This window comes from Loxodonta africana, chromosome 11, assembly GCF_030014295.1.
Source record: "Loxodonta africana isolate mLoxAfr1 chromosome 11, mLoxAfr1.hap2, whole genome shotgun sequence".
NCBI lineage: Eukaryota > Metazoa > Chordata > Mammalia > Proboscidea > Elephantidae > Loxodonta > Loxodonta africana.
This window is the reverse complement of record NC_087352.1, coordinates 1,456,595-1,482,349: the sequence shown is the minus strand read 5'-3', so window position 1 is coordinate 1,482,349 and position 25,755 is coordinate 1,456,595.

Below are 25,755 nucleotides of genomic sequence, written 5' to 3'. Positions count from 1 at the left end.
GTGAGGATTTTTGTTTTCTTTATGTTGAGGTATAATCCATACTGAAGGCTGTGGTCTTTGATCTTCATTAGTAAGTGCTTCAAGGCCTCTTTACTTCCAGCAAGCAAGGTTGTGTCATCTGCATAATGGAGGTTGTTCACGAGTCTTCCTCCAATCCTGATGCCTCATTCTTCTTCATACAGTCCAGCTTCTCGGATTATTTGCTCGGCACACAGATTGAATAGGTATGGTGAAAGAATACAACCCTGACGCACACCTTTCCTGACTTTAAATCACACAGTATCCCCTTGTTCTGCTCGAACAACTCCCTCTTGAACTGTGTACAGATTCCTCATGAGCACAATGAAGTGTTCTGGAATTCCCATTCTTCGCAATGTTATCCGTAATTTGTTATGATCCACACAGTCGAATGCCTCTGCATAGTCAATAAAACACAGGTAAACATCTTTCTTGTATTCTCTGCTTTCAGCCAGGATCCATCTGACATCAGCAATGATATCCCTGGTTCCACATCCTCTTCTGAATCCGGCTTGAACTTCTGGCAGTTCCTTGTCAATATACTGCTGTAGCCACTTTTGAATAACCTTCAGCAAAATTTTACTTGCATGTGATATTAATGATATTGTTCGATAATTTCCGCATTCGGTGAGATCACCTTGGAAATAGGTATAAATATAGATCTCTTCCAGGTAACTGTCTTCCAAACTTCTTGGCCTAGACGAGTGAGTACTTCCAGCGCTGCATGTGTTTGTTGAAGCATCTCAGTTAATATTCTGTCAGTTCCTGGAGCCTTGTTTTTCGCCAATGCCTTCAGTGCAGCTTGGACTTCTTCCTTTAGTACCATTGATTCCTGCTCATATGGTACCTCCTGAAGTGGCTGAACGTCAACCAATTCTTTTTGGTATAGTGACTCTGTGTATTCCTTCCATCTTCTTTTGATGCTCCCTGATTCGTTTAATATTTTCCCCCATGGAATCCTTCAATATTGCAGCTCCAGGCTTGAATTTTTTCTTCAGTTCTTTCAGCTTGAGAAATTCAGAACATGCTCTTCCAGGCTTTTAGGAAGACCTAATCACCAGGCTGGCATGGGTGCAAGAGTACTTCTGGTTCAGGTGGGATCCTCAGGTGTGCATACCTGTGGAGAGAAGACAGAGTCACCCAAAGAGACTGCAAGTATTTAGTAACTTGAGCATGTTCAGCCTTGTGGAGGGAGGGAGGTTGGTCATATTGGGGCTCTCTAATAAAGGGTGCCCATATAATAGCACAAATGGGCTAAGTTTCAGTTTGCCTCTAGGGGCAGACCAAATTCTCAGGAGGGCCATAGGCAATGTTTTTGTTCATATCAACTTGGTCTCTTGGCACAGCCTTGCTCAGTGTCTCTCTAGAGCCTGGTTAGCCCGCTCTGCTTTACCACTGGACTGGGGTCTCCAGGCTGTGTATAAGTTCCAATTAATGTCTAGGGCGGTTGCCACCAATTGCACCACTAAGGCCACAAAATGGAGTCCGTTGTCACCGCCAATGGAGACAGAAGCCTAAAGCAAGGAATGATTTTGTTCAGGAGGTGCTTCACAACCACGGTGGCCTTTTCAGTCCTGCAAGGAAAAGCTTCAAACCCAGTTAGTGAAAGTGTCAATAAAAACTAGCAGTTTGTAATTCCCGGGAGCTAGAGGCATCTCACAGCACCGGGTAGAGGCATCTCAGTGATATTCACCTGCTAGTCATCTCCAGTCATTACCCCATTTCGCTGGACCCCTGGGGGTGCTTCAGCAGTGTTCCTGGGATTATTTTTCACACAGGTGGGACCATTCTTTACCACTGCTGAACTACTGGCGTGGACCTTTGGTCTAATTAAATGTCTCTTAACCCAATCATATAGTCCATCGTGTTCATAATGGGTGGACTGGTGGGCTGTCTGTAGGATAGGGTACATGAGTTTGATGGAATGAACATCTTTTCGTGGGGGATGTACAGCCATCCATTTTTGTTTAGAGTGGCCCCTCCAGATCTTGGCAGTGTTTTTATCTTGCTGGGAATAGGCCAGGTGGAGGTCAGGTGGCGGTCACTCTAAATGGGGAACCAGCAGGGCTGTTACGACAGGTTTCTGTTGGACCGCAGCGTTTTTTGCTGCAGCATCTGCTTTGTGATTACCCTTGGCCACTGTGGTGTCCCCTTTCTGATGCTTTTTTGCAGTGTACTGCTGCTTCTTGAGTGGGTAAAATCTCTTGAGAATATTTAATGTTCTTACCTACCGCTGTTAGGAGCCCTCTCCCTCCAGATTGCCCTGTGTAAATGGAATACCTCAAATATGTACTTGAAATCTGTACAGAGCTGCACACTTACCTTTGATGATTTTAAGGGCCTATAGGGTCGCTGTGGTCAGAATCTGTTCAACGGCAGTGTTGTTTTTTTTTTTAAGCATGGCAATGAACTTGGCCTTCTGGGCAGAGGTATCTGGGGGGGCAATGCATTAGCCTCTAGAACCTCTTCTAAAATGACCACTGTATATCCAGCTTTTCCTTTTTTTTATTCTGTGTAACTACTTCCATCGGTGAACAATTCAGCCTGTGACTGGTGATGAGTAGGCCGTCCATGTATTGGAGGACACCATTGGTTAAGGTCAGTTGTCTTAGTTCTTGGGCTAAAGCTGATCCAAAAAGAGTAGGACTGTTTTTAAAGTCTTTTGGGAGGATCTGCCAACACAATTGCTGTGTTTGTCTTGTTCCTGGGTCCTCCCACTCAAAGGTGAAGATTTCTTGACTTTTTTATTCCACTCAGATGCAAAAGAAGGCATCTTTCAGGTCTAGCATGGTGAACCTGGAAAAGATGGGTAATGAGGTTGACAGCAAGGTATACCATTTGGGGACTACAGGGTGAACTGTGATAGTTACCTGGTTGACAGCTCACAGATCCTGAACAAACGGGTGTTCTTCGTTTTTCTTCTTCACCAATCGGATGGGAGTGTTGAACTGTGATTGACACAGCCCAAGCAGCCCATGTTTCAGGTGTCTGGTGATGATCGTGCCCCGTACCTGTCAGGCTTCAGCTGCTTAAGTCTTGGGGGAACTATACCAGGTAACAATTCAATGACAACGGAAGGGACATTTTTTGCTTTTCTCGGTATTTTGTTGGCTCACACCTATGGCACTACTGCATCACTGGTATCTGGGTCAACTACCTCTCTGTAACGGTCTTCTTTTCCGTAGTTAGTTGGTGGCCTGGTAGTGAGGGGCATTTGTAACTGCCACCTGTTTTTCATAAAGGAAGGAGTGTTAAAGATTGTTTTTGTATCAAACAAGTTAAAGATCCTAGGAAGGGAGGGTGTTTTTCTTTCTTGATACTCCCACGACAGATACCTCATCGGTGTAGCTTTTTTGGGGGGAGGGGGGTCAGAAGTGAGTGGGTCACTCCAGTATCTACCAGAAACGTTACAGGTTCTTCTTCCACCTGCATTATAATTAGGGGCTTGGGTGGAGCACTTGTCTCCAGTTCCCTCTCAGTCTGACTCATCTTCTGGTAGCATGACCGGGCTCTGGGTCGCCTCTCTCTTTTTTAGTTCTTTTGCTTGGTATTTTGTACACTCTCAATTTCAATGTCCTTTTTCTTTACACCAGCTGCACTGGTCTCTTTTCAAAGGGGTGTGGGGCCTTCTCTGCTTCTGCGGCCTTGGTCTCCTTCCTTTTTTTTGTTCTTTTGGGGGATGGCCTTCAGCCTGCGAGGCGGCAGCTAGGAAGGCTGCCCAGCACTTTTGGCCTGCAACTTTCTGTCTTTTTTGCTCTTTATCTCAGTTAGAGTAAACTTCGCAGGCCAGTTCCACTAGCGGAGAGATTTTTAACCCTATAGCTCCTTCTACTTTCTGAAGTTTTCTTTTAATATTGGAGGAACTTTGCCTTATAAATATTATATTGACCATTCGGACATTTTTAGGGTTCTCGGGATCCATATCAGTGAACTCATGAACATGCTCCTAAGATAAGATACTATGGCTTTTTTGAGAACCAATCTTGCCCCAGGTATTGTCACTTTTCCTAATGGCCAAATTAGGGCACCCAAAAGTCGTTCTGTTCCATTCTGTGTGTGGAGGTGTCATGGATTGAATTGTGTCCCCCAAAAATATGGGTCAACTTGTTTAGGCCATGATTCCCAGTATTGTGCAGTTGTGTTCCATTTGGTGATTGTAATTTTATGTTGAGAGGCTTAGGGTGGGATTGTAACACCACCCTTACTCAGGTCACCTCCCCGATCCAAGGTAAAGGGAGTTTTCCTGGGATGTGGCCTGCACTACCTTTTATCTCTCAAAAGATAAAAGGAAAGGGAAGCAAGCAGAAAGTTGGGGACCTCATACCACCAAGAAAGCAGCACCAGGAGTAGAACACATCCTTTGAACATGGGGTCCCTGCACCTGAGAAGCTCCTGGACCAGGGGAAGATTGAGGACATGGACCTTCCTCCAGAGCCAACAGAGAGTAAAAGCCTCCCCCTGGAGCTGACATCCTGAATTTGGACTTGTAACTTACTAAAAAAAACTGTGAGAAAATAAATTTCTCTTTGTTTAAGCCATCCACTTGAGGTATTTCTGTTATGGTAGCACTTGATGACTAAGACAGGGGGCAGTGAGCCCACTGGTGGGACAGAAGGACCCGGGCGGGGTGGATACAAAGGTTGAAGGGGCTTAACAGTGTGGACTGTCACTGGCGTGGTGGCTTCATTGGGTGTAGGCAGGGCATAGGGAAGAGATGGCACGGGTGCTGAGGCGGCAGGAGCTGGAAGATCCTCTTCAGGGTCAGGAGGGAGGACTGGCAGTTGTGATTTCTCAGTCTCTTTCTGAACTAAGATTTTACATTTTTCTGTAACTCTTTGTTCTGATACACACTCATGAGAGCTTTCACATAATACTTTTCATCTCATTTACCCTCTCGAGTACAGAAAAGATCAAGTTGGAGGATAGCATAATTTAGAGACTAAATTTGCTGGCCACTTTTTCTTATCTGCCAATTTGTATTGAGGCTATGTGGTGTTACAAAGAAAATCGTCTTTTTCTTTTTCATAGGGTCTGACTCAAAATATTCCCAGTTCTTAAAAATGCACCTTAGTGTGCTGCATTCCTGGATCTCTTAAATGTTCCTCATTTCCCAGACACACACAGACTTACACATTCACACAACCTAATTCAGTGCACCATCAGGTACCTAGAGCCTTTTATGCCCTCAACGGTCAATACTCTCGCTTCTTGGGACTCTTCTAAGGCCTTACTGAGCTACTTAACAAATATCCCTAGGTACATTTTGTGTCTCCCACAGAGTCCCCATTGGGTCTGAGGGAGGCCGGCCTTTAGGATCATCCTGAGGTCTCCTGGAGAACTCTCCGGGTGGCACCAGACATCAGGCGAGATCCCCAGCACAATCCATCTCAGGAACCGAGTGATGACTCCTGGCTGGCTCGCCAGAAATGTTGCTGGGTGGGAACCCCAGGTTCTGCTCAGTATGACTTATTACAGCCAATAAACAAGAGTCCAAGGTGGGAGAAGAAAGGTGCCTTTATTTTGTTGCACAAGGAAAGGAGCGGTCGGGGCTGTTGCCTCCAAGACTGCTTGTAGGCAGCTTGGAGAGGTGGGCTTTTACCAACAGCAGACAAGAAAATGCAAATTCATCATGAGTATTCAGGATTGACCATCACACAGGCGCTCAGAGCTTGGGGATGACTGCATTTTTTCTAGACAAGGGTTCAATCCCCCAGGATGGAGGAAGAGGTAAGTTTTCCTTTATTAGCATGTTTAGTCTCCACCCAGAGGTAGAGTGAGGCCATCTATGACCTATTCTGTGGTTGTCTTGTCAAGGACAATTTCAGAAGAATGTGCGGCTTGTTCTGCTCAGTGTAGAAGGATAAGCCAGAGCAGGTGTTTCTTAGAAGTGTTGGGCTCTGAGGTTGTCTACCTCAATATGGGCCATATGCCCTATTGTGGAAGGGTGTGCTCCACTGTCCTTCCATTTTCCCACTTGCTGGAATGTGGATTGTGAGGGGCCATCTTGAACCATGTGGATGAGGGCAACACCATAAGGATGGAAGAGAAGCAAGATAGAAGGAGCATCAGTCCCCAATATCTTGGAGGAGTCACACCAACCCTGGACTATTATATGAGGAAGAATCTTCTAACTTGTTTAAGCTGCTTGTGTTAGCTAGTCTCCAAAGATGATTCTAAGAACTCATCCTCCAATATGTACATGCTGTCCTTCCCATCAAGAGGTAGAGTCTGTTTTTCCCTTCCCTGGAATCTGAGCTGACCTTATGGCTTGCTTTGACCAATAGAATGCAGTGGGAGTGATGCTATGCTAATTCTGAGCCTAAGCATTAAGAAGCCTTATACAGTTCCTGCTTTAAGGAACCCAGCTGCCATGTTATAAGGAAGTTCAAGCCCCCTTTCTGGGAAGGCCACACAAAGAGCCCTGTAATATGAGACACCATGTAGAGAAGAACCCCAGCTGACAACAAGTGCCAAGGCTCCAGACAAGTGAAATAAGTCATCATTGAGCTTCCATGCTATTCCAGCCACCAGCCAAGTGCTTGAGTGATCCTAGGCAACACCATGGGGAGCAGAATTACCTAGTCAGTTTACAGAATCATGAACCCAATGATGAGAAATAATAAATCTTTGTTGTTTTAAGCCACTGTATTTTGGGGTGGTCCATTATATAGCAAAGACAAGCAAACTGCACTGATATTTTGAGGACGTTGTTGCTATAAAAACAAAAACCTGCTGCTGTTGAGTCGATTCCGACTCATGGTGACCCTACAGGACAGAGTAGAACTGCTCCATAGGGTTTCCAAGCATCAGCTAATGGATTTGATCTGCTGACCTTTTGGTTAACCGCTGAGCTCTTAACCATTGTGCCACCATATCCTCCCTGACAAAGTCCGTTTCAAATTCCTGGTTTGAACTAGTTATGTTAAGAAAATGACATATGTGAAAATTCTGGGGTTGTGATACACATACTGTAAGGGAAAGGCGAGTATGTGAACAGCAGAGGAAAGAGACCAATGGAACTTTGGGCAAAACTGGACTGCCACCAGGGCTCTCTCTCCATTGCTTGCCTCTACTTCTTTCTGTGCCAGCTTCGTTTTCCTCACTTCAACCTTTATTCTGCTCCTTGTGGGCACTACAGCCCCTTACACCTTAGTTTCTGCCATCAGTAGCTCGCTCTTATTGTTCTCATGGTAAAACTCTTAAAGAAAAGGGCTATTATTAACCCCACATGAATTAACGGCCTTTACCCCTGAACTGGAGCCCTGGTGGCACAGTGGTTAAGAGCTCGGCCACTAGCCAAAAGGTCGGCAGTTTGAATCCACCAGCTGCTCCTTGTAAATCCTATGAGGCAGTTCTCTTCTGTCCTGTAGGCTCACTATGAGTCAGAATCCACTTAGTGGCAATGGGTTTGGTTTTATGTTGTTTACTCCTAAACTAATCACCTGTGGCTGTGAGAAAGTGACAGAATCCATGAGAATACTGAGATGGAGTGGGAGAGAAGAGCAGTTCCTAGAAGAAGCACCTAGGGGGATATACAGGGGATGCTGTCAGTGCCCCACTCAGACTCCTGAAGCACAGATCATCTCCAGGCATAACATCTGACTGCCCGCTGCCCGTACTGTGACTCTCTGTTCGAGGACCCTTTCTGATTGCTGGAACCCACTCTGCCCAAGCTTGGGGAAGGCTGCAAGGGCCAGGGAATCAATGCTTCTGGGAGCAGCCCTCCGTCGTAACTGAAGGGAGTTACGAGGTGCCCCTTGGATGGTGTTATGAATGAATTGTGTCCCCCAAAAACGTGTCAGTTTGGCTAGGCCATGATTCCCAGTCTTGTGTGATTTCTACCATTTTGTCACCTGATGTGATTTTCCTATGTGTTGTAAATCTTACCTCTATGATGTTAATGAGGCAGGATTAGCAGCAGTTATGTTAACAAGGCAGGACTCAATCTACAAATTTAGGTGGTGTCTTAGGCCAATCTCTTCTGAGATATAAAAGAGAGAAGTGAGCAGAGGGACAAGGGGACCTCATACCACCAAGAAACAAAACCCAGAATACTGTATCCTTTGGATCCAGGGTCCCTGTGCTGAGAAGCTCCTCAACAGGGGGAGATTGATAACAAGGACCTTCCCCCAGAGCCGACAGAGAGAGAAAGCCTTCCCCTGGAACTGGTGCCCTGAATTTGAACTTCTAGCCTCCTAGACTGTGAGAGAAGAAATTTCTCTTTGTTAAAGCCATCCACTTGTGGTAGTTCTGTTAGAGCAGCACTAGACGACTAAGATGGGATAACTCTGAGGCAGATGATCTACTGTCTCCTAGAAATCCTCGGCAAGATTAAGGGCCAATTGCCCTAGATAACATGCCCTTCATTGATGCACCCTTCCTTGTTTCATTTTCCCACTCTCTGCCAGTGTTCTCTGAACCTCCCAACTGAATGGCCTATACTTCAATCCTCTTCTCAGGGCCTGGTTCTGGGAGAACCCAAACTAAGGCTAAGGGGGTGTTATTCCCAGAAGGAAGGAGGAGCACCAGGCCATCGGAACAATAGGTGCCCATGACATCTCTCCATCCCATCCCCTTCTCAAAAGAATCTGCTGCTTCCAGTTTCAAAATAGGAAATACATGTGCCTGCCCCTGGCTCTGACAGATTAAACCAGGGTTTGCACCTCACCCAGATGTATCAGTCGGGGTTCTTATTTGCTCATCAGAATCCACTGGGTGAGGGGATGAGTCACCTGGCAAAAAGCAATTTGGCCTTTGGTCTTGGGTCCTGAGAGCTGGAACACACCTGAGTGTGGTCCCTTACCAGACCAACAAGGACCACCTGGGGGCCCAATGTTGACTAAGCCTCAGGAGACGTGATGTAATCTATCATGGCCATACGGTGAGGTTGTTAAGAGCCCTGAACCTTAAGGCTCAAATGAGCTTCCTGATTGGTGACCATGCATGGGAAAGAGTACCATTTCCCTCTTTGGGACATGGAAGCTTCGTGCTGGGACCCTTCCGAGACCTCATCTTATGCATCTCTTTTTCTGTCCTTTTCAGTTGTAATAAATATGTAGTCTTAAGTATGGTGTACTCTCCATGAATCCTGTGAGTCATTCCAGTGAATTAAGGAAACCTACAAGGGCAATGAGAGCCAGCAGGGGCTGGCATCTGCCTATTTAGCAGTCTGAGAGAAGGTGTTCTTCTAACTTGTGAGCTCTGACCTAGCTCCTGGTGGCTGTTTTTGTTGTTGTTGTTAGATGCCGTCAAGTCGGTTCCAACTCATAGCCACCCTATGTACAACAGAAGAACCCTGCCTGGTCCTGTGCCATCTTCACAATCATTGTTATGCTTGAGCCCATTGTTGCAGCCACTGTGCCAATCCGTCTCATTGAGGGTCTTCCCCTTTTTCGCTGACCCTCTACTTTACCAAGCATGATGTCTTTCTTCAGGGACTGATCCCTCCTGATTACATGTCCAAAGTATGTGAGGTGTAGACTCGCCATCCTTACTTTTAATGAGCATTCTGGTTGTACTTCTTCCAAGACAGATTTGCTCATTCTTTTGACAGTCCATAGTATATTCAATATTTTTCACCAACACTGCAATTCGAAGGCATCAATTCTTCTTTGGTCTTCCTTATTCATCGTTCAGCTTTCACATGCATATGAGGCGACTGAAAACACCATGGCTTGAGTCAGGCACACCTTAGTCTTCAAGGTGACATCTTTGCTTTTCTATACTTTAAAGAGGTCTTTTGCAGCAGATTTGCCCAATGCAATTCACCTTTTGATTCCTTGACTGCTGCTTCTGTGGGTGTTGTAAAATGAAATCCTTGACAACTTCAATCTTTTCTCCTTTTATCATGATGTTGCTTATTAGTCCAGTTGTGAGGATTTTTGTTTTCTTTACATTGAGGTGTAATCCATACTGAAGGCTGTGGTCTTTGATCTTCATTAGTAAGTGCTTCAAGTCCTCTTCACTTTCAGCAAGCAAGGTTGTGTCATCTGTATGATACAGGTTGTTAGAGAGTCTTCCTCCAATCCTGATGCTGCATTCTTCTCCATATAGTCCAGCTTCTTGGATTATTTGCTCAGCATACAGATTAAATAAAAATAAAAATATATATATAGAGAGAGAGAGGTTTATATCAGGGAAATGGCTCATGCAGTTGTAGAGGCTGGAATGTCCCAAGTCCATGGGTCAGGCTGAAGGCATCTCCTAATTCACAAAACCACAGGGGCTGGTGAACCCAAGATTGGCATGTCACACAGCAGAGCTCTGGCTCACAGGCCGCAAAGACGGACAAGTCCCAAAATCTGCAAGGCAAGGTGGCAGGTAAGCTGCTAGTTCAAGTCCCAAGAACCAGAGGTCAGGTGAACTGGAGCCAGCAACAGGATCCAGAGGGAGGAAAAGCCCATGAGCCTTGTCAGAAAGTCCACCTATATTGGATCCAGGCCACCCCCCCAAGGAAACTCCCTTCCAGCTGGTTGGCTGCTCACAGCGTATTCCGTCACGGAGGTGAGGCGAAACTGCATCATAACTGCCAAACCGCAGAAAATCCTGGCCCAGCCGAACTGACACACCGCTTCAGTGATCACAGACGGCTATTATCAGGAAGAGAGAAAACAGCGAGTGCTGGCAAGGATGTGGAGAAGCTGGAACCTTCACCCATTACTGGCGGGAATGTAAAATGATACAGCAGCTGTGGAAAATGTTGACGATTCCTCAAAAAGTTAAACGTAGAATTACAATGTGACCCAGAAGTTCCACTCCTAGGTATATACTCAAAAGAATAAATATTTCAGTAAATAGCCTGAGCTAATTAGCTATCCAAACAGATAAAATGACATTGGAGTGATTTCTACCTCACACCTTATGTAAAAATCAAATCCAGATTATGAATCTAGATGTGAAAGGCAAAATAAAAGTTTTTCGAAGATAATGTAGGAGAATAAATTCGTAACCTCAAAGTAGGTAAATATTTCTTAATCAAGACCTCAAAAAAAAAAACACTAATCATAAAAGTTTTTTGCTATATTAACATTAAAAATTTGCATTCATCAAAAGCTGTCTTAGAGTGATGTGGTTATACATTTATATTTAAACAGATTGTTAGTAAAAAGTTACTAAAAAGTTTTGGGATAAAATAATAAGACATCTGGAATTTGTTTAAAATAATTCAAGGGGATAGAAGTAGGTACAGGTAAAGAGGAAATAAGATTGGCCATAAATTGACAATTGATAAATCTGGTGATAAGTCTATGGGAAGTCTGTTCTCTTTACTTCTGTGTATATTTGAAATTTTCCCTTAAAAAAAGATACCACTAGAAAATGTTCACGACAATGGGAAAAGATATTTGCAACACATAACACAAAGTATTCGAGTCCTAAATGGGCACACCAACCCAGCGGCAAGGACAAGAAGTCAGGAGGGGACTGGAAAGCTGGTAATGGGGAACCCAAGGTTGAGAAGGGGAGACTGTTGACACTTCGAGGGGTTGGTAACCAATATCACAAAATAATACGTGTATTAATTGCTTAATGAGAAACTAATTTGCTCTGTAAACCTTCATCTAAAGCAGAATTAAAAAAAAAAAAAGAAAGAAAAAGGATTGTAGTCCTGAATGTACAAGGAACTTCATAAAAACAAATGAACAACCAACTTGAAAAATGAGCAAAACTCTCAAACTGGCACTTGACAACAGAGGAAATCCAAATGGCCAAAAAAGGCATGAGAAGGTGTTCAACTTCGGTGGGAAATGACAATTAAAATGTCAATGCAAAAAACCACGCGACACCTCCCCGTCTACCCCTGGAAATGATAAAACCATTAATATCCGACAGTGTCGGGTGTGATGGTGATGAGGGACAACGGAAGACCTCACACACTGCCGAAGGGCTGAAAGTGGCTTAGCTTCTTCGAAGAACAGTTTGACGTCATCTTTCCCTCGGAACTTCTGCTACTGTATCTGTATCCCAAAGAAGCTGATACAATGGATAGCAAGAAGCCTGTGTAAGGATTTTCACAGCTATCCTATTTACAAAGCACCCCAGGGGAAACTATCCAAACGCCCACCACAGGAGAAGGAATACATGCATTGTAGCACATTACACAATGGGATACTACGCAATAAGAATAAGCATACTACATCCACCTGTTAAAGTTTCCATTTCTCTCACAAACATAATGGTGAGCAAAAGAAGAAGCCATACACAAGAGTATATACAATATGGTTTCTATTTATATAAAGCTAAAAAATAGGATAAACTAGAGTACAGTGTTAGGAAGCATACAGAGGTGGAAAAACTATTGAGACCAGCAAGGAAGGGATTCCGTCAAAACCAAAATGGTGGTTACCTGTCAGGGAAAAGCGGGCTTTGTGAATAAAAAGGGACGGAACAGGAGTCTCCTGGAAGGCACCAATGACCCCTTTCTTCTCGTGGAGATAGGTGCCTGTTATGGATTGAATTGTGTCCCCCAAAAATATCTGTCAACTTGGCTAGGCCATGCTTCCCAGTATTGTGTGATTTCCCATCATTTTGTCACCTGATGTGATTTTCCTAGGAGTTGTAAATCCTACCTCTATGATGTTAATGAGGCAGGATTAGAGGCAGTAATGTTAATAAGGCAGGGCTCATCCTACAAGATTAGGGGACTTTATGTCACCGAGAAAGCAGCACTGGAAGCAGAGCACATCCTTTGGACCTGGGGTCCCAGCGCTGAGAAGCTCCTAGACCAGAGGAAGATTGATGACAAAGACCTTCCCCCAGAGCAAACAGAGAGAGACAGGCTCCCCGGGAGCTGGCTCCCTGAGTTCAGACTTCCAGCCTCCTGGACTGTGAGAGAATAAACTTCTCTTTGTTAAAGCCGTCCACTTGTGGAATCTCTGTTATAGCAGCACTAGACGACTGAGGCAGTGCCTAAGTGTCCGCTCAGTAACGATTCATTACACCATACCTTTGCTTTTTGCTTTTTCTGTAGCTGTCCTGTATGTCACAATAGATAAAGCTTAAAAGATCTAATAACACTTGATCACAATAAAAAAAATATCAATAATACAGCAAAATCCAGAAAAAGAGAACTCACCTACCTCCCAGAGACAACTTGTATTAATATTTAGTTATATCTCTCTCTTGGCTTTTTCATGGGCATATTTTTCTGTATTTCTGACCACACCGTCTATGCAAATTTTCATCCTGCCCATTTGGCAAACAACCTGTATGAACCTAAAATGCGAAGCTATAATCCCTTTAGCTGCTCACCTGTAACTGGGCTCACTATTATACATCAGCTCTTTGCCCTGGAAAATAACCAGAGACAACACTTATAGTCCCTGGGGAGGAATAAGCTAGGCGCTACAGCTAGGATTTCATTTCTCAGTTCACCTGTGCCCAGGAGGAGCAGCAGGTGAGTCTCCATTTCCCTGGCCCCTTCCCACGGCCTGGAATGTGGATACAATAGAAACCATCTTGGACCCTGCAGGCCAGGGCACTCCCCCAGAGACGCAGGGCCACAGGCAGAAGCAGCCTGGGTCCCTGAGGCCGTGAAGCCTCCATACCAGTCCCAGGCTGCTTATGCTCGTCCTGTTTGTGAGAGACAAAGTTCTTAATTTAAACCACTGTTAGATTGAGTTCTATTACAGGGTTCAGATCCTACCTAACGTATATCCTATTTAACAAACAAAACTAATTAGAAGACATTTATACATGAGCAAATTCTCACATTCCTAAAATCTCTCTGGAAATATCAGTTTTAGAGGGTTCATAATATTCATACTCTGAAGTTACTGAATTTTTTTCATACATTCATTTATTCAACACATGTGTGCCTACTGTGTCCAGGACCCATGACGAGTGGGAGGGGTGCGGTCGCAAACAAAACCGTCCTCATAGTGGAGGGAGACAGGCAATGAACAGACAAACAAAAACATAACTCTTCTCTATTTTCAGATATGTCGTGTCCTATGAATGCTCCTTAGAAGCAAGGATGGCAAGACTTCATCTCACATACTTTGGACATGTTATCAGGAGGGATCAGTCTCTGGAGAAGGACGTCATGCTTGGTAGAGGATCAGTGAAAAAGAGGAAGACCCTTAAGGAAATGGACTGACACGGTGGCTGCAACAATGGGCTCAAGCACAACAACGATCGAGAGCATGGTGCAGGACCGGGCAGTGTTTCGCTCTGTTGTACACACCACGTCTATGAGTCGGGACTGACTCAACAGCACCGAGCAAGAGCATGATGTGTGCCAGGATGGCACAAACGGCTAAGCACCCAGCTGTTAGCAGTTCAAGTCTACCCAGATGCACCTCAAAAGAAAGGCCTGGAGATCTACTTTTGAAGAAACGAGCCATTAAAAATCCTATGGAGCACAGTTCTGTTCTGACACACACGGGGGTCACCACGAGTCAAAATTAACTCGACAGCAACTGGCTGTTTTTTATTTAATTTTATAGTGTTTTCCGTCAAAGTTTACAGTGCAAATTAGTTTCCCATTCAAAAATTTATGCACAAATTGTTTTGTGACATTGGTTCCAATCCCTGCAATGTGTCAGCACTCTCCCCCTTTCAATTTCTGCCCTGGGTTCTCCGAGTCCATTCATCCAGTTTTCCTGTCCCTTCCTGCCTTCTTGTCTTTGTTTTTCGGCAGGTGTTGTCCATTTGGTCTTGTATACATGATAGAACAAAGAAGCACATTCCTCACTTGTGTTATTTTTTTGCTTCATAGGCCTGTCTAGAGGAGACCCAATGAATGGAGCGGATGGGGGTGGGGACCAGAGGAGACCCACTGAGTGGACAGGACAGGACAGGAGTAGGAGACCAGAGGAGACCTGCTGAGTGGACAGGACAGGGGTGGGGGACCAGAGGAGACCCGCTGAGTGGACAGGACAGGGGTGGGGGACCAGAGGAGACCCACTGAGTGGACAGGACAGGGGTGGGGGACCAGAGGAGACCCACTGAGTGGACAGGACAGGAGTAGGAGACCAGAGGAGACCTGCTGAGTGGACAGGACAGGAATAGGGGACCCGAGGAGACCCGCTGAGTGGACAGGACAGGAGTGGGGGACCAGAGGAGACCTGCTGAGTGGACAGGACAGGAGTGGGGACCAAAGGAGACCCACTGAGTGGAGAGGACAGGAATAGGGGACCCGAGGAAACTCGCTGAGTGGACGGGACAGGAGTGGGGGACCAGAGGAGACCCGCTGAGTGGACAGGACAGGAGTGGGGGACCAAAGGAGACCTGCTGAGTGGACAGGACAGGGGTGGGGACAAGAGAAGACCCATTGAGTGGACAGAACAGGGGTGGGGGACCAGAGGAGGCCACCGTTTCGAGGTGGAACGAGTCTGGGTCTCTGAATGACTCTAAGGAGCAGAGCCATCCCAAAGACTGCATGACAATGTAGTGTGAATGAAAAATAGATTATATTAAGCCAATGAAATTTGGGAGTGCTGTAGTTTAAAATAGGTATTGACCTTACTTAATACACACCATGAAGAAAGGGCTCTGGTAGACAGATTGCAGAAATGGCCCCAATTTTCCACCCCTCCCTGTTCCCTTGCCCTATGCCATCTCTCTTTGTAGTTCCTCCCATCAAAGGGAGGGATCTATTTCCCCATCCCAGGGGTCTGGCCAGGGCTTGTGATCTGCTTTGGCCAATAAAATGAGGTAGAAGGGACAGTGTGACAGTCCCCAGAAATAACTAACTGACACAGGTTTCCTGGCCAAATAAATTCAGAAAATACTTTCTAGGAGATTGTCCCCTCCTACTGCAGTTATCATGGACTCGAGCAAGTTAATGAAAATTCCTGCAGCGTAGCAGCTCACCAAACATTGTTCAAACCAGCATCTCCCACATTTCTTTTATCAAGGAATGCTTTTATCTTAATAATAATAAAGTAAAAAACTGTTAACATCTCATGAATCTTTGTCCAACGCTGCTGCTGCTGCTTGTTGTTGTTAGCTGCTGTCAAGCCGGCTCTGACGCCTGGTGACCCCGTGCACAGTGGAAGGATACGCTGCCCAGTCCTGCACCATTCCCACCATCCCCGTGATTGGTTGTGGATCAGACCGTTGTGATCCATAGGGTTTTCATTGGCTGATTTTCAGAAGTAAATTGCCAGGCCTTTCCTCCTAGTTTGTCTTATTCTGGAATCTCCACTAAAACCTGTTCCATATCACAGTGACACGCCAACCTCCACTGACAGATGGGTGCTGGCTGGGCCTGAGGTGCACTGGCCGGGAATTGAACCCAGGTCTCCCTCATGGAAGACGAGAATTCTACCACCGAACCATGATTGCCCCCTTCAAAAGCTGGTAGAACACATAATTTTTTTCCATTGCCTTTTTTTTTTTTCCTAGTATTATAAAAAATGGTGCCATGAAGATCCTCGTAGTGAAATCTTTACCCACTTCCTGGATTACTTCCAAGAGCTAAATCCCTGCAAATGTGAATAGCGGCTCAACAGCTGTACACGTTTTCAGGCTTTGGACTCAAGCTGCCTAATCCTCTCCAGAAGGATGATAACCATCACTCCCCATCCCCGGAGCACTCCTCAGCTATGTGGTGCCCCATTTTAAACACCATTGCTGATGTCACGGGACAACTCAGTATTTTAAGTAGCAAATTCTTTGAATACTATTGGGGGCAAACTTAGCTTTCATCATTTTTGGCTACTTGTATTTCTTTCGAGAATTGTCTTTTCATATAATTTGCCCGTTTTTATTTTGTGCTTTTGGCTTTTCATGTTAACCTTACATTAATTTATTAATATCTTCATTATACTGAGGATATTATAAAGGATGAATTTTTTGGTGATGCCATATTTTTTCACTAATGGAACGGATGTTGAATCATTGTTTGTTGGTAGCTTTTTTATTACTTGAATAAATGGGGTGCTGATTGCAAGCAGAGCATATCGGTCCCATGTTCCATGAAGCACATCACACACGTGGTACATGTTGGTCCCATGGACCAAGAAGTGCATCGCAAACTGTTTTCACCCCCAAAAATAACTCACTTACTTGAATATTTGTGATTGTTGGTAACCATACCTTCCCAATAACACAAAGGAAATAGTAAACACACTTGCAAGCCTTATCTGGCTGTACAGAAGCCAAAACACAAACGTTTCACACAGTCACTCCTCTGGGAAGCATCCCCTCGTACGAATGGCTCCCAAATGTGGCACAGACCAACTTCGTTGTTTTTTAGGCAGTTGCACCAGTATCCACCACGGCACCGGCACCAGCACGTACTACCCATTACCTGTTGCCGTTGAGTCGATTCCGACTCATAGTGACCCTATAGGACAGAGTAGATCTGCTCCATAGGGTTTCCAAGGAGCGGCTGGTGGATTCTAACCACAGACCTTTTAGTTAGCAGCTGAGCTCTTAACCACTGTGCCATGAGGTCTCCCAGCCCACAATAACATGGCTCAAATGCCTGCCAATAAACCTCCAAGAGCAGAAAATGTAGCAGGAACATATATGTGCCAGCACTTTTGAAAGAGTTAGCCATTTTTCCATCATACTAGTTGCAAATATTTTTCTCTAGTAGTTGCTTAACTTCAAATTTGGCCATAACCTTTTTGGACATATGAAATATTCAACTCTTTATTCAGTCGAATCCATCAACCCTTTCCTTGGTGATTTGTTCTCTGATTTTGAAGTTCAGAAAGTCTTTCCCCACCCAGAAGTTATTAAATACTTACTTCATCTTATAGACTCTTGAATGAATAATTTCTTCAATAATTTTTTTATAAGGATCAGCACAAAGCTGGTTCCTATGAGGTGGAGGTTAAAGATGTCCCAAATGTCCAGCTTTCCCACATTGCTGTTCCACTGCATCATCTCTAACATCAGCTGCTCCTCCTCCCCTCAGGACTCCCCCTCTCATATTTGGATTCCATAATTCGCTGCAACGTCTCACAGAACTCACGAACCTGTCTCACGGAAGTGGTTCACCTATTTGTGGAGGATGGCAAGCGTAAAACCTGTGGGTCAAGCGTCAGGCTGGAGGCTTCTCCTGACCCATGGAGCTGCAGAGGCTGATGAACCCAAACTGCAGGCCAAATGATGGGCTGCTGGCCCACAGGGCGCCAGAAACCAGTGACTCCCAGAATCAGCAGGTCATATAGTAAGCTGCTGGTTCAAGCTCCAAGAACCAGAGGTTAGAAGATGATGAACCAGATGTGGGATTCAGAGTGAGAGAGAGAGAATTTCCCCAGAGCATTCAAATTCATTTGATGCAGACCACACCCTCCAGGAAACTCTCCCTACTTGAGAAAGCTGTGACCTGAGTCATGCCTTTTAGAAAGGGTAGTGGCTGCAGTAAGGCGGTGACTCAAGATACATCCCTAATCCTGCCTTATTAGCACAACCACAGACATAGAGGCTAGGATTCACACACATCACAAAATAGAGAACAATTATATCAGATCACAAAATGGAGGACAACCATACAATAGAATTACGAAGAATGGGAATTCCAGAACACTTAACAGTGTTCATATGGAATCTGTACTGTCATGAATTGAAATGTGACCCCCTAAAATACCTGTCAACTTGGCTAGGTCATGATTCCCAGTATCGTATAATTGTCTACCATTTTGTCATTGATGTGATTTCCCTACTTGTTGTAAATCGTAACACTATGATGTAATGAGGGGAATTAGTGGCAGTTATATTGATGAGATCTACAAGATTAGATAGTGTCTTAAGCCAGTCTCTTTTGAGATATAAGAGAAGTGAGCAGAGGGACATGGGGACCTCATACCACCAAGAAAGCAGTGCTGGGAAAAGAGTGTGTCCTTTGGACCTGAGGTTCCTGTGCTGAGATGCTCCCTTGATGACAACGACCTTCCTTTAGAGTCAACAGAGAAAGAGTTCCCCTGTAGCTGACGGCCTGAGTTTGGACTTGTAGCCTACTAGACTGTGAGAGAATAAACTTCTCTTTGTTAAAGCAATTCACTTGTGGTATTTCTGTTATAGCAGCACTAGATGACTAAGACATGTACATAGAACAAGAGGCAGTTGTTCAAAGAGAACAAGGGGATACTGCGTGGTTTAAAATCAGGAATGGTGTGCACCAGGGTTGTATCCTTTCGCCATAATTATTCAATCTGCATGCTGAGGAAATAATTTAAGAAGCTGGACTATATGGAGAAGAACGCAACATCAGGATTGCAGGAAGACTCATTAACGATCTTCAACATGCAGATGACACAACCTTGCATGCAAAAAATGAAGAGGGCTTAAACCATTTACTGATGAAGATCAAAGACTACAGCCTTCAGGATGGATTACACCTCAACATAAAGAAAACAAAAATCCTCACAACTGGACCAATGAGCAACATCATGATAAACGGAGAAAACATTGAAGTTGTCAAGGATTTTATTTTACTTGGATCCATGATCAACACCCATGGAAGCAACAGTCAAGAACTCTTAAATGACACATTGCATTGGGCAAATCTGCTGCAAATGGCCTCTTTAAAGTGTTAAGAAGCAAAGATGTCACTTAAGGACTAAGGTGTGCCTGACCTGTGTTATGGTGTTTTCAACCACCTCACGTGCGTGTGAAAGCTGGACAATGAATAAAGTAGACCAAAGAAGAATTGATGCCTTTGAATTACGGTGTTGGAAAAGAATATTGAACATGGACTTCTAGAAAAACCAACAAATCTGTCTTGGAAGAAGTACAGCCAGAAGTCCTCCTTAGGAGTGAGGATGGCAAGCCTTTGTCTTACATAGTTTGGACATGTTATCAGGAGGGGTTAGTTCCTGGAGAAGGACATCATGCTTGGTAAAGAAGAGGGTCCTCAAAAAAGAGGAAGATCCTCAACAGGATGGATTGGGCTCAAGCATAACAACAACGGGGAGGATGGCACAGGACTGGGCAGTGTTTCGTTTTGTTGTACATAGGGTCGCTATGAGTTGGAAGATTCGACAGCATCTAACAAGACGTCTAGTTTGTTTATAGTGTCATTCAAGTCCTCTGTTTCCTTATTGATCAACATTGGATGTTAACATCACAAAAAGAAACAACTAGACAGTGTGTGCCTCCTAATGGAAGAACTGAAAAACATTCATGAAGTATTGTCGTCATTATGTGCTGATGAGTTGACTAGACTCAATAGCGTCCCTGTATGACAGAAGAACTGCCCCCATAGGGTTTCCTAGGCTGTAATCTTTATGGGAGCAGATCACCGGGTCTTTTCTCCCACGGAGCAGCTCTTGGGTTTGAACCATCATAAAATATAAAAAAAAAAAATTACCCTGAAATTGAACCTGTATCTGACCCAGCCTGTATATCTACCAGTTTGGAAGACGTACAGGAAATAGAAGAACATCTAAAAGGTCACCACTCATGGTGCAACCAGCCAGATCAGACTGGGACGAATGAGAGGGAGAGGAACTGTTTTTAAAAATAAAAGATTTAAAAAGGTACCAACAAAATGCAACGTATCAACCAAATGCAATGTGTGGATCTTGTTTGGATTTGAACAAGCCAACAGAAAAAAGACATTTGTAAAACAATCACGGAAATTTGAAGATGGGTTGGATACACAAAAAAAGAACTATTGCCGTCAAGTTGATTCCGACTCATAGCAACCCTATAGGACAAAACAGAACTGCCCCAGAGGGTCTCCAAGGAGCAGCTGGTGGATTCAAGCTGCCGACCTTCTGAGTAGCAGCCGAACGCTTAACCACTGGGCCATCAGGGCTCCGGGTTTGATATTAGACAATATGGAAAATTATTGTTAATTTTTTAGGTGTGGTAAAGGTGCTATAGTTATGGGCTGCCTTTCTGAAAAGAAACTTCTATTTTAGAGATGCATACATAAGTTGTGTGGATGAAATCACATGATGTCCGGAATTTGCTTTAAAACAATTCGGGGTCGGGGGCAGTGGAATAAATACAACACGATTGGCTATATGTTGATAACTGTTGAAGCTGGGTGTATGGTTGAAAACTGCCATAATAAGGCTTAAGAAAAAGAGGGGAAGGAAGGTGGCTCTAAAAGACAAAAGGGGATTTTTTTTCCCTTTAATACTAAAAAAAAAAAAATTATTATTTTTTTAATACTGGAGTGTCGTGAGCAGGCTTGAGAGAGGACGAGGAGCCAAGGAGAGGGGACGACCGAGATGCAGGAAAGCCGGAAATCGGCCAAATGGCTGCAGAGCACAGGCAGGGGCGGGGAGGGTCCGTCTCACTCGTCCTCTGTGAGGACTCCGGCAGCTGACGGTCCCGGACCACAACGTCGGTCCCCAGACACCGCCTACGGTCTGGCGGCGCGATAGCCCGCACGCGCCTGCGCAGCACCGCCCCTCGCCGGGCGCGAAGCCCAGCCCGCCCACCCCACAATCCCTTGCACCGCCCTGGAGGCGCGCTCTCTGAGGGGGCGAGGCCTCATTTCCAGATTTGAGCAAGGTGAGGCAAAGGGTGTCGCTTAGCTTTCTGGGAAATGTAGTTCATTTGCCAGGCCGGAGCCACAGATTAACCTCACAGCGAGACTACGCGCCCCACAATGCACCGTGCGCTCAGCCGCTGAGCGGTGTCCTGCTGCCTCCACGTGGTGGCCGACAGGTTATGCCCTGATCCGGGAAAAATGCCCAGGGGGCAGGGGCGGGTCTGGGAAATCTAAAGGGGTGGAGGTGTGGGGGACGAGGGTATTGGGAACCTGCGAGAAGCCTTTCCAGCGGGTGAGGTCCCAGACCTGGGCCAGGAAAGGGTGTACTGGTGAAGAAATTGGAGTCAAGGCCCGCTTTGAGAATTAAATGAAGTCAGGACAGTAACTGTTGTCTGCATATCATGCTTATTATTACCGCAGATAGTACTTATGGCCCCCAAACCAAACCCATTGCCATTGAATCAATTCCAACTCATAGCAACTCTATAGGACAGAGTAGAACTGCCCCATAAGATTTCCGAGCGGCTGATGGATTGGAACTGCCGACCTTTTGGTTAGCAGCCGAGCACTTAACCACTGCACCACCAGGGCTGCAGTACTTGTAGAGCAAGCACTTATCATGTGCCAGGCACTGCTCCAAGTGCTTTATATGCATTAGCTCAATGAATCTTCCCAAGGACTATTTGAAGTACTATCAGCCTCCTTTGTTAGGAATGACACTGAGGCCCAAATTCAAAAAACAAAACCTGTTGCCATGGAGTAGATTCTGACTCTTGGTGACACCACGTGGTACATACAGAGTAGAACTGCTCCTAGCAATTTCTTGGCTGTGATCTTTACAGACGCAAATCACCAGGCCTTTCTTCCAAACTGCCAACTTTAGGTTAATAGTCAAGTGAAAACCCGTTTGAGCCACCTAGGAAGAGGCTGACCCTCTAATTTGCCAAGCATGATGTCTTTCTCCAGGGATTGATCCCTCCCAATAACATGTCCAAAGTTTGTCAGACCACAACCTGTAATCATTCGGCGCAGAGGTTAACCAAAAGGTCAGCAGTTTACATCCACCAGCTGCTGCTTGGAAATCCCACGGGACAGTTCTACTCTGTACTGTAGGGTCACTCAAGGGCAATGAATTTTTTGGTTTTAATCACTCTATTGGAGTCACTGGGTGGCAAAAGTTTGCCCTGGTGGTGTAGTGGTTAAGAGCTTGGCTGCTAACCAATAGGTCAGCAGTTCTAATCACCAGCTGCTCCTTGGAAATCCTATGGGGCAGTTCTACTCTGTCCTGCAGGATCGCCATGGGTCGGAATTCACTCAGGGGCAACGGGCTTGGTTTTTGGTTTGGGTGGCAACAACAGTTAAGCCGGAGAACGCTAGCGGAAAGCGGCGCCGGGAAGACAGGCTTGGCCATCTGCTTCTGAAAGGTCATGGCCTTGAGAATTCTATGGAGCAGTTCCGCTCTGCACATGTGGGGCTGCCATGAGTCGGACTCAACTCCACAGCAACAAACAACCATCACTCTATTAAATTATCCCTCGACTGTAATTAGCACATGAGTCAACTCAAGATGGCCATTAACGTGTGAATCTCTTTGAGTTGGTGATTATCAGCACGTGTTCCTAACCAAGTTTTTTAATATAACTGTGTCAGGACAAAGTTTACAATTAGCATAAGTTTATAGTTAGCACATGAATCAGCACAGGTTTGTGTTCACAGAGATCAGATTTTTAATGAGCACTTGGATCAGCAGTGGTTTGTGTTGAGTAGAAATCTTTAGGTTTCTGAATAGCACACAGATCTGCACAAAGTATTGCATTAGGCAAATCTACAAAAGACCTCTTTAAAGTGTTGAAAAGCAAAGATGTCACCTGGAAGACTAAGGTGAACTGACCCAAACCATGGTGTTTTCAGTCAACTCATATGCACGTGAAAGCTGGATGATGAATAAGGAAGACTGAAGAAGAATCAACACCTTTGAATTATGGTGTTGGCAAAGAATATTAAATATACCATGGACTGCCAAAAGAATGAACAAATCTGTCTTGGAAGAAGTACAACCAGAATGCTCCTTAGAGGGAAGGATGGTGAGACTGTCTCATATACTTTGGACATGTTATCAGGAGGAACCAGTCCCTGGAGAAGGACATCTTGCTTGGTAAAGTAGAGGGTCATTGAAAAAGAGGAAAACCCTCAACAAGATGGATTGACACAGTGGCTGCAGCAATTGACTCAAGCATAACAACACTGTGGGGATGGTGCAGGACCGGGCAGTGTTTCATTCTGTTGTACATATGGTCACTATGAGTTGGAACCGACTTGATGGCACCCAGCGACAACACGGATCTGCACACAGGGATTATGTTCATGCCCAGAAAACCCTATCCCCTTTTGGTCCAGGTACCTCCTACTCAAATGTTGCCTCCATCCCTTCCCAGTACCCCACCACCACAACCACCACCAACAGACAGACTTAGTGAGTTCCTTGCCCCTCTCCTCCTCCATGGGGCCCTGGTGGCACAGTGGTTAAGTGCTTGGCTACCACCCAAAAGGTTAGTACTTCAAACTCACCAGCCACTCCCTGAGAGAAAGATGTCACCCTCTGCTTCTGTAAAGATTGACAGCCTCTGTCTGTCCTGTAGGGTGGCTATGAGCTAAAATTGACTTTCCAGCAGTGGGTTTTGACTCCTTCCCCATCTTGTTCGTAAAGGACTAACATAACAACCAGAATGTTTAGAAATTATCTGTCCTCTTTCTGCCTTATCGGGGGACACGACTCTGAAACAGGAACCGTGTCTGATGTATTGGCACGTTCCCAGCACCGGCCCTGGCACCCCGTGAGGATTCACTAAATATATGGGGAAAGAGCGCTGAACAGTCACTGTCACCTGTCTGCGCTGATGTAAGGATTTATTAGATCAAACAAGGTTCACTTTGCCCTCACAGGGGTCAAATGTGCGTTCACCCACCCTAAAGGCCACCAGGGTAGGTGGGTGAGCAGTTGGGTTAGGGCTCCCTGGAGCAGGATTTGGTGTACTGGGTGGAAGGAAACCCTCAGCCTCTTCCTGCTGCCTCCCCAAGGTTATGGATCTGGTATGGCCATCATAACCCATACATACTCCCTTTGCATAGTTGTGGCTGGAAGGGAGCTGCCCAGCCTGGGAATTTGTTCGCAGTGAACCTTGCATCTAGGGTGACCACGTGACTAGTTTTCACCAACAGGATATAGGCAAAAGGGAAATTTGTTGTTCGCCTAGGTTCTTTAAAAAGTTGATGCGCCTTTGCCCTGTCTCTTCCCATTTGCCAGGTGGAAGCAGATAATTCCAAGCCCTAGAAAATGATGGAGCCACAAGATTAAGGAGTCTGCTGTGCGAATAACCAGATAGAGAACAGTTCCCAACCCACCAAGACACATGCATTGCGCTGCCCTGTGAGTGAGAAATAAAATATAGTATGAAGTCACTGAAACCCAGGGGTTATTTGTTACAGCAGCTGGCATTACACTAGCTAACCCACCAGCCCTTCCTCTCTGGGACCCTTAGTATCAGTAAAGCTTGAGTACTGGTCATTCTGTAAAATGAGTCTCTAATCCCCAGTTGTGGGGCGGAGGCTTTCACAGGGGCCTGGTTAAAAGTTAGTATGTTTCACTTCATTCTTTGCACAAATGTAAACTTTTCCCCATATTCTTATGGATGTCTTCTTTCACGTTGATAGCTGGAAGTCATTAAAGCAGACCCTGAAAGTTGTATTTAGGTCTTCCACCAATGTTAAGCAGGATCTCATGCACAGGGGCTTTGTGGTTGCCCTGTAGAGATTAGCACTTGCCTGGGTCCCCCACAGGTCTGAGTTAAGGTGGTTGGTTTAGGGGGGAAGACATATTCATCTACCTGCCCCTCTCTTTTGATCCCACCATGTGGAGGCGCACCTTCAAGCTAGATCCTTAAAGTGAATCCATGGTCCTCAATGCGATTCATGTGTTAATTACACACCTGGGCTAATTCCACTAACACCCCCCTGCCCCCACCACTGGCTGGACTTGGTTTGGTGGGTACTAGTTGAGGGTGCTAGTTATGTACTTTGGACATGTTGTTAGGAGGGATCAGTCCCTGGAGAAGGACATCATGCTCGGTAAAGTAGAGGGTCAGCGGAAAAGAGAACGATCCTCTATATCCACACAATGGAATACTACACATCGATAAAGAACAATGATGAATCTGTGAAACATTTCATAACACGTAGGAATCTGGAAGGCATTATGCTGAGTGAAATTAGTCAGTTGCAAAAGGACAAATACTGCATGAGACCACTATTACAAGAACTCGAAAAATAGTTTAAAC